The following is a 10,831-nucleotide window of genomic DNA, read 5'->3' on the forward strand; positions in this document are numbered from 1 at the left end:
TTCTCCTCTCTGTACTCAAATATGGCACTTGGTGCCAGTGCCCTACTGCTAAGATGTTCTCCTGCCTAAGAGGAGCCCTGGAATCATCAGGCAGAAGGGTCATTTCATCTGATTGGCCGCCTCAGCATTGACTGCTTACATGAAACTTCAGAATACACAGAAATTATCAGTTAAACTGTGTTCATACTGGAACATAATGAGGAACCATTAGGCTGTGGGGTCCTCTACATTCTAAAGCTTTCCGAGCCTTTGACTCGCAGTGTGACCCTGTAAGAAGTGGGAGAACAGAAAGATCTCTAGTGTGCAATAAATACCTGTTAAAGGAATACTCTTCCCAAAAATATGAAGCTGCTTTTCCCTGCTTATGAGTTAAGACCGATGTTAATTTTCAACTCGCCCAGTTCCAGTACAACCTCACATCTCCTATAAATATAAATCAGTTCTAAGTTACTGTAGTAACTGAGTTAGCGTTACTTCCTATCATTTGAAAAGCCGTGGTTTATACTCTATACCCCTAGAAAAACACTTTTTAAGTATAACCTCCGAGGTTAATGCTTTTAAACTAATGCATGCTTTATAATAAAACTTTAGAGATGTACCTATCTTAGTGTGTGTTGCATAAATAATATTTATATAAGATTTAAGCAATTGTTTAGCTGATGTTTCAGAATGAAACCTCAGAGTCTAGTTAACTTAGCATGTATTACATGTAATTCAAAGTCTGACTATTAAAGAACAGTCACCAAAACAGGAATATTCAGACTGCAAACCTCCGAGGCTGCAATGACAGCAGGCACATAATCAGTGCAATAACTGAAGATGTATTAATAGTAAACTTAAAATTATATACAGTAATAAAAGTAGAATACAATTATAGAACAACAAAATAAGGAATATAAGAAATGCATACATGACACTCTGGAAGTAGGAAATACTTTGCTTTGGTATTTAAAAACATATCCTTTATGTATCCTGAAAAGCTAAAGTTAGTCATATATTGAAGCTCATCCCATGGGCCCATGTGGGGTCATGATTTCTTCCAAAGAGTTGACACCAGTTCCATTTAATGGCAGGAGATACAAGTTGAGAGAGGAAGAGGCTGACACTTTAAATGCCATAAAACCACCAGTGGACTGGTGGAGTCCAAACTTTTTAGAAATGGTTTTGTAACCCTTTCTAACCTGGTGGGTATCTTTTTCTTCTTCACCTTTTCCCACTTCTCTGTGGGGCTGATGCACCTGATCAACCTTCTCCATACAGCTCAGTCCTGCACCTCCTCTCCAGTCAAACCCTTTTCCTTCAAATCTACTTTTACCTTACTACCCACATCAACAACCTTTCTTTCTGATATCCTCAGAAATCTCCCTTGATTGAGGTATGACACACTTCCACAAATCTTGTGCGATGAAGATCAGACTATGAAAGTGAAGATCCAGATTTATTTTCTTAAGTAGAGAATCCTGGAGGTTCACATACTTTAGCAAGCACCAAAATGTCTCATTTAGATAATTTTCCTTGATAAATTAATGATGTCGTCGACCGAAGAAATTCACTGGTCGCAGAGGAAATGTTGGGGCACCCACATTGCCTTTATAAAATTTACAAAATCCAAGAACTGAAACAAGGCAAAACATAAAGCAATGAAAAGAAAGATATTAAAGAGATTCATTTATCAGAAATTGGTTGTGTCAGGACTCAGTTGAGAGCCCCACTTATCAGTCAGTCCTCTCCAACATGCCAGGAGAGCCTCAGTTTTATAGTAGAAGGACTGTAAGGGGTGGAGCCAATTTCTGTCCATGGGCAGCTTCTCAAGGCTGTGGGAGGAAAAAGGAGATGAAAATTGTCAGCAACTACGCCACCTTGTGTCTTGGAGTGGTAGTGCTTACCCTAGAAGGCGAACCTCAGACATGCATGTGTGACAATGACCAAGTGTGATTTTTTCTGTGATTTGTTTAATTCAGTTCTCTTTATCTAATTATAGGTCGCATCTTTACATCTGATCATGGTTTAGGTCATATTTATTCAGAAATAGAGAATGTTCTAAAGGGTTCACAAAAACTTTTGTACCACTATGAAGTGGGGTTTCTCCAAAATAAATGCAAGTTTGCAATACAACTGAAGTTTATTTTTCACATTTTAGACTCTAAAATGCAAATCTATCATTGTAATTTAATAAAAGAAAAAGGTCTAAATAATGTTTCTTTGTAAGTAGAGTTTAGTTGCTGAGATTGCACCATTTGAAAATTTTGAACTTTAAAAGTCAAAACTTAAGCTTTTGAGTTAAACCTAAAGCTCACAAAAGTCTCTCTTTCAAAAGTTCTAAGTGCGTAAGACAACTTTTGTGAACCTTCAAGAAGTGCTTTGGCTGCTCTTGGGTTCGTTTGTAAGACTTTGAACTTAAAAAGCTCTAAGCTGAGTAGTTGGAATTCATCCTAAAAACAGGCAGCTCTTAAGACTAATGAGTGGCAACCACAGGCCAAACCGAAAGACCCATGAAATGCTCAAGACAAGTTCTAGGGAGATCAAGTTGTGTTTTGCATCCCTAAGAATTACTCGTGAATGCTTTGAAATTACTTCACTTTTTGTTTTGGCCTAGTACCTCCTATTTTTTTTTTTTTTTGCATCCGGCGCCGCTGTGAGTGGCAGCCATATAAATAATAAAGTACTGTATAATAAATGTAAGTATCAAACTAGAGTGCAGAGTGTTGCACCTTAAGTTAATATTGCACATCCAACCATCCATCCATTTTCTAACCCGTTGAATCTGAATACAGGGTCACGGGGGTCTGCCGGAGCCAATCCCAGCCAACACAGGGCACAAGGCAGGAACCAATCCTGGGCAGGGTGCCAACCCACCGCAGGACACACACAAACACACCCACACGCCAAGCACACACTAGGGCCAATTTAGAATCGCCAATCCACCTAACCTGCATGTCTGTGCAACAATATTGCACATTCTGAAAACAAATAAGGTTATCCTCATGTGAAGAGAAGACAATTTATTGCACAAGAACAGATAGTATGTTGCACATTTCATGTACTTGAAAAATGTACCTGGATATCCAATAAAGAAAAAGGGTAATGACTTAAAGTATGGGTGAGTGACCGGAAAAGGAGTTATAGAGTCTGATGGCTGTGGGGAGGAAGGATTTTCTGTGTATTTCATGTATTGTTGGAATTAATGAAAGAATTCAATATTTTTAAAGTTGGAGCCACACGGGTACATGTATGACAAGCCCTTGTAATAGTTAATATCTCATATTAATTTATATTTTAGGTATCTACAATTCCATTTTGACTAATCCAAATTTTAATTTATGTTTTTGTAGTTCCATTATGAATTTGAAGTGTAAATAAATGTAAATCCACTTTGACTGCTAACAGTAGTGGTAGTTGTGATTGATGTATTAATAGTAGTATTGTCTGTAATAAGAAATACAAACAAAGGGTTAGGGTACCAAATGGTGACCCTCTTATACTTTTGTAGTCAAAATATAAATGGTTTTGCCAAAATATGTCTTTCTTTTTGTGTCTCAGACCAGATAAGTGGAAAGATGGAGGTGGTGTCAGGTATGAGATCGATTAGGTGGAAGGGGTGGGATCAAGCACTTGAAAACCAGAAGTGATGTCATATGCCGTCGGCCTCTGAGTCTCTGGATCTGCAGAGGGAAGGAGAGGAGAGGCGTTAGGATGAAGCGCCAACCTATGACTCAGGGTCTCAGGGTGGAATTGCAAGTCAACAAGCCCTGTAGTTGTCTCCCGAGCATGTATGTGTGACATGGCATGCCCCCCTCAGCCCAGACCTGTCAGGATCAATCTTGGGAAAGGCAATTAAGAGAGAAACCCCCTTCCAGGAGAGGGACGAGTGATATGTAATATCTAGAATTTGTTCCATGCTTTATGTTTACTTTATGTTTAATTGTTATTTTAGACATTTTTATCACCAATTTTGTTTATTTTCATGTTATTTTTTCTTAAATTGCTTTGTGCATTTACTATTTAGCATTAAGTAATTAGGAGAATTTAAGTAATTAAGATTGAATCCATTCCTTGTGTTACATGGATGGACCCACAAGAGGAAGGGCTATGATTACATCCCTACCTTGGGACAACCCGCAGCCAAAATATTGATATTGAGGAAATATAGGAGTTATATTGAATTTTCTGTTTTTTTTTTTGAGAATTTGTCCCTACTGGTTATTTGAGTTTATGGTTTTAATTGCAATTTCATGCATTCTGTTTGCAAATTCTCTTCCCTTTTCATTGTTTTTCTTTGATTTTTCGTTTTTTAATTTTTTTTTGTGAATAAATATTTCTTTTATATAGATAATTTGTTGGCCTTGTTCTTTAAGTCAGGTGTTTTACAGCTTCCCCTCCCCTGAAAGGTATTTTTCTATATCTGGGACATTTACAATAATTTTTTTCAATTTTAAAGCTATTTTCTCATTTTGGGCCTATGTTTGGAGTCTGGCCGTCTGGGGTGAGGCCTGTTTTCTGAGGCTGATCAGTGAAGAGCTAGTCAACTTTTTGTTTATTTTGAGATCTGCTTTGATTGAGGCTGTGACAAGTCTGCTACAATTCCTCAGTCCTTCTTATAAGGTACACTTTCAAGTGTCAGACCTCCCATTGTGCATTCAGTTTTCACACTTTTACTACCTACATGTAGTATTTTACATTTACTTACATTAAATTTCATCTGCCACAAATCTGCTCCGGCCTGTATTCTGTTAACTCAGTCCTTCTGTAACAATTTAGCTGATTCTACATTATCGGAACTTCCACCTAGTTTTGGGATCATCTGCAGATCTAACTGGTTTAATGCTTAAATTCTTGTCCAGATCATTGATGTATATTTAAAATGGCAGTGTCCCCAGCACTGATTTCTGAGGGACACCAATTCACATAACATAATTCTGAAAACATTTTCCTTAACACAACCTGTTGTTGGCTGGTTTTGATAAAATTCAGTACCCACCTACAGACTGTGCCATGAATGCCCATTTCTTATAGATAGATAGATACTCTGATTTGAATTGACACCAGAACGACTGAAAGGGATAAAAATTATTTTTTTATAACATTTTACTAATTTTATTAAAATCACATAACATTCCATACATGCAAGTCAAGTTTCACAAAACTAGGTTTAAAAAAAATCGACACACCCCACCCGTTAAAAGGATCCATCCATCCATTCATTTTCCAACCCGTTGAATCCGAACACAGGGTCACGGGGGGTCTGCTGGAGCCAATTAAAGGATACAACTTAAAAGAAAAAAAAAAACCTTCTGACTTGGTAGACGTATTGCTGTTGGTATGAAGGAATCCCCTTAGCGTATCTTGACACACTTCTCATTGGCTTAAAGTCCTCAGTGTTGGTGTATCAGAGAGAGGATGTGTAGCATAGTTCATAATGGTGCTCAGTTTTGTTTTCATTCTCTCCTTCTCTGCTACCTCCTGGGGGTCCAAAGTGTGTCCCATAACTGAGCCTGCCCTTTCAATTAGCTTGTTGAATCAGTGGGCCTCTCTTGAAGTGATGTTACAAACCCAGCATGCTAAAGAGTGGAGAATCACACTGACCATCACAGAGTTATAGAAGATGTGAAGAATGCCACTTCCCACATTAACGGAACGCAGTCTACTAAAAAAGAGCCTGGTCTGCCCTTTCTTCTATCTTCCTCTGTGTTCCGAGACCAGTCCGGCCTGTTTAAATGTGGATCCCCAATAGTGACCAGACATAGAGACTCTTTGGTGTAGTGAAAATCAGTAACAAGTTCCTTGGTTTTGCTGATGTTAAGGTGCAGATAATTCCTTCAGCTCCATGAAACAAAGTTCTCCACCTGACTCCTGTTCTCTGCATCTTCCCCATATCAAGACACACATTAAGTGCAGAGTCATCTGAGAATTTCTGCAAGTGTATTTTTGATCACTAACTTGTCATGTGACACCTCATCAAAAGCCTTCTGAAAATCAAGATCTAAAATATGACATGCACCTCTCTGATTGTTTTCTTTTGTTGCATCCTCACAGAACCTTACCATATTAGTGAAACAAAACCTTTCTCGTTTGAATTCATGCTGAGTATTGGCTAATACTTCTGTTCTACGCATGTGCTGCTGGATGTTTTTCTGAATTGTTTATAAATGTTTATAAATCTATAAATATCTGGGAGTGCAGCTGGATGACAAATTGGACTGGACTGCCAATACTGATGCTCTATGTAAGAAAGGTCAAAGCAGACTATACTTTCTGAGAAGGTTGGCATCCTTCAACATCTGCAGTAAGATGCTGCAGATGTTCTACCAGACGGTTGTGGCGAGTGCCCTCTTCTACGCGGTGGTGTGCTGGGGTGGCAGCATAAAGATGAAAGACGCCTCACGCCTGGACAAACTTGTTAAGAAGGCAGGCTCTATTTTAGGAGTAAAGTTGGACAGTTTAACATCTGTGGCAGAGCGACGGGCATTAAGCAAACTTCTGTCAATCATGAAGAATCCACTGCATCCACTGAACAGTGTCATCTCCAGGCAGAGGAGTAGCTTTAGTGACAGACTTTTGTCACCGTCCTGCCCCACTGACAGACTGAGCAGATCGTTCCTCCCCCACACTATGCGACTCTTCTATTCCACCCGGGAGAGTAAATGCTAACATTCATTTTATTTTTATTTTTTTCATTTTTTCATTTTTATTACTATTTAATTTAATATTGTTTCTTTGTATCAGTATACTGCTGCTGGATTATGTGAATTTCCCCTTGGGATTAATAAAGTATCTATCTATCTATTTATCTATCTATCTATCTATCTAATTTACCAGTTGCGTCCCTATTACTTGCCCAGAGAGTTTGGACACGTCATTGTTGTTATTGTTTACATCCCCCCTCGGGCAGACGTAGAGATAGCGGGTGACATCATCCATTCCGTTGTTGCTAAAGTACAAACGCAACACCCCAAAGTGCTTGTGCTAATCGCTGGAGACTTTAACCATGTGACGCTGGACAAAACATTACTTGCCTTCTGCCAGTATGTGGATTGTAACACCCGGGGAATTAGGGATATCGACCTACTGTATGCAAACGTTAAAGACGCATACAGCGCCACCCCGCTGCCTGCGATTAGTAAAGCAGATCATAACCTGGTCCTGCTTCAGCCTCACTACAAACCAAGAGTGAGGGAGCTACCTACAATCACATGTTCATTCAGGAAGTGGTCCCCTGAGGCAGAGCAGGCTCTTGAGAACATTGAGGAGGTTGTTGACTGCACTACTGACTACATCAACTTCTGTATGGACATTGTAGTTCCAGTAAGAACAGTACGCTGCTATGCTAACAACAAGCCAAAATGTTTTGTAAATTTCCCCTTGGGATCAATAAAGTATCTATCTATCTATCTATCTATCTATCTATCTATCTATCTATCTATCTATCTATCTATCTATCTATCTATCTATCTAGCTTACTGGCCTATAGTTATGTGTATCTGCCTGATGACCCCTTTTATACAATAGCATAATATTTGCTAGACTTCAGTCTTCAGGATGTTCCCCATAAAGTATTTTCCAAAGATTTATACCTGTACTTATTAATTTCCGTAAGCACTTGATGATAAATGCTTTGTTAGGTTTAAATGAATGGGTCTATAAGGGAGCTTGCCATCGAGTATCTCGGAGTCTTGTTCACGAGTGAGGGAAGAATGGAGTGTGAGATCGACAGGCGGATTGGTGTGGCATCCGCAGTGATGCGAGCTCTGCATCGGTCTGTCATGGTGAAAAAAGGAGCTGAGCCGTAAGGCAAAGCTCTCAATTTACCAGTCAATCTATGTGCCTACCCTCACCTATGGTCATAAGCTATGGGTAGTGACCAAAAGAACGAGATTTTGAATACAAGCGGCTGAAATGAGTTTCCTCCGCTGAGTGTCTGGGCTTTCCCTTAAAGATAGGGTGAGAAGCTCAGTCATCCGGGAGGGGCTCAGAGTAGAGCCGCTGCTCCTCCGCATCGAGAAGAGTCAGATGAGGTGGCTCGGGCATCTGATCAGGATGCCTCCTGGACACCTCCCTGGTGAGGTGTTCTGGGCATGTCCAACCGGGAGGAGGCCCCGGAGAAGACCCAGGACACACTGGAGGGACTATGTCTCCCAGCTGGCCTGGGAACGCCTCTGGATTCCCCTGAAAGAGCTGGAAGAAGTGGCTGGGGAGAGGGAAGTCTGGGCATCTCTGCTTAAGCTGCTGCCCCCGCGACCCAACCTCAGATAAGTGGAAGAGGATGGATGGATATAAGGGAGCTGCTTTGTTATTGGCATAGGAGATTACCACATTTTTCATCCTGGGACACAGTCAACAACAACACCAAAAACTATTTATTTCTTCTATAGTCTAAATCATACAAGGCATGCCACAATTGGTTTTAGCAAGCCCTTTTTTGACAGCCCCTCAGTCTTGTCTTCTTAAGATGACAAGAAAGCACCCCAAAAAACATCTTGTAGGAGAAAAAAAGGAAAAAATTTGGGAAAGGCAATTAAGAGAGAGACCCCTTGCAGGTAGACTGGATGTGAAACGTATGTCAAAAAATGGGGTACATACAACATACAAAGCACGAGTAATTCTCCTCACAGAGCTAGACAGCAATCTATCATAGCCACTTCAGAAATGCAATACAATATGAGTTGTTCTTAAACTTCTCACCAAGTGCAGGCAGAGATCGCCACACCAACTCTCAAAGCAAAATTCAAGAACAGATTATAACACACACTTAATACACAACTAGCATGGATAAGGATACCGATTTGTTGAAATACATCATAAGCAAAGTTAAAATGTATTCACATAAATGAAAACCCGCAATATCTGCCGATCAGCTAATTGTACAACCACAGTCAGATTGTAGAAAAGGAGTCAGACAAGCCAGACACAGTCAGAGTCCTGCAGACCCCGGCCAACAAGCTAACCCCCACCCCCCAACTGGCCACTCTAAAGCTGAGGCAGTACTGGGCCAGTCAATCTGATGAAAGGACCCTTCTACCGTTTGATTCCCATGAGTTCACCTTTACACAGCCAGGGAAACAACTTGGCAGCAGAGCAGTGGCACCAAGTGCTATACATGTGAGTACTGAGAGAAATAGATTAGGTGAGGGTGTAGTAAGAGTTTATAAATATTATATGACATATATTTTAGCACTAATGACTAACAACAGTGCAACTGTGCAGTATGCAAGGCTAATCAGCAGCTCTAGTCAGGGTAACTGAAATCATGACTCTTCAGCCAGGATTTAAAAGCTGAGAATGAAGGGGCACCTCTTAAGGTATCAGGAAGACCATTCCACAGCTTTAGGGACCCAGTAAGTAAACACTCAAACTCCCACTATGATTTTGATAATCCTTGGAATCATAACCAGGCCTGTATCTTGAGATCTTAATGTGTGTTCTGGTTTTTAAGTAAAGATAAGTTCAGTTAAGTAAGCAGGGCCTTGGTCATTTAAGGCTTTACATGTTAAATGGAGGATTTTGCCATCTGCCCTAAACTTAACCGGGTGCCAGTGTAAGGATTTAAGAACTGGAGTTAGCTGTTTGTACTTTTTTATTAGAACATTAGAACAATCTAGACGAGAACAGGCCATTCAGCCCAACAAAGCTCGCCAGTCCTATCCACTTGTTTCCTCCAAGAAAACATCAAGTCGAGTTTTCTCGTAGCAGAACTTTGATTTAATTGAAAGCTGCATAAAAAACGAGTAGAGCAGCCAGTGAACAAAGCATGGCAGTAGTCAGTCCTAATAGAAATAAATGCATGAATCTAGTGTCCTGCATATTTTGAAAATGTCGTAATGTTCCAACATTTTTGGGATGGAAAAACCATGTTTTGGATAGTTGGGTAATGTGCAGTTTAAAAAACATGCTGTTGTCAAAGATAACACCAGATTGTGGATCTGATACAGTAAAACTAATGGTGATTCCAACAGCATTAACTAACTGTCCACTCCAGCAGCCAGGAGGTGTCACCACCCTAGTCTCATGCATCCTTACCAGTATCTTCTAGTGTCTTGGGAAAGCATTACATCCTTATGCCTCCGCTGGAAAGGTATCTTCTACACACTAGTGCCAAGGCTTTTGCCCTTCCATGACACCTTGTATTTATACAGAGCTCTCACATGACATTGGCAGGACTTTAACTGATGCCAGTGTGCCTTTCTCTGTCCTGCAGTCTTCCTATGGGGCTTGCCCTCTGCAATTCTGGTGGTGCTCCTGCTCCTGAAAAGTTCTGTTCAGCTTGCCAGCCTTTAACAATATACATGTTGTGATCGGTCAAGGAATTGAAGGTTCAGACAAGGGAAGAAATTTGGAGTGCTAACACGACCCTCCACGTTTACTCTCAGTATTTTTCAACAAAAACAATGCTCGATGGTGTAAAGAATAAAACAAAACAGTCACCACATGAAGATAGCAGCTACAATTAATCCGGCTCTGCCATTGGGTCTGGCGATAACAAAGCTCCTTTGCTCAGGTCTTCTCTCTATCAAGTGACGCTACCTGCCGGGTGGTTGTACTTTTGAAGCCCAGGGACTGGAAGGGGCAGACTCAGTTGTGCTCACTGGGCAGTTTCTTCGAACCATAGAGGGAGAAAACAACAAGACTGTTAGTGGCAGCGCCCCCTCTCAGCTTGGGGTAGTAATACATACCTGAGAAGAGCTTGGATGGTGATCCTCAGCCATGCCAGTGTATAAATATTGTAATTGAACTGAAGTTCTGCACTTCTAAATCATTTAATGATGATATTCACCATGGAGAGGTGTTATGGAAAGTAAAGGTTGTGGGTTTGCATTTGAATATTAAAAGTCTACAA

This window comes from Polypterus senegalus, chromosome 18 (genome assembly GCF_016835505.1).
Source record: "Polypterus senegalus isolate Bchr_013 chromosome 18, ASM1683550v1, whole genome shotgun sequence".
NCBI lineage: Eukaryota > Metazoa > Chordata > Cladistia > Polypteriformes > Polypteridae > Polypterus > Polypterus senegalus.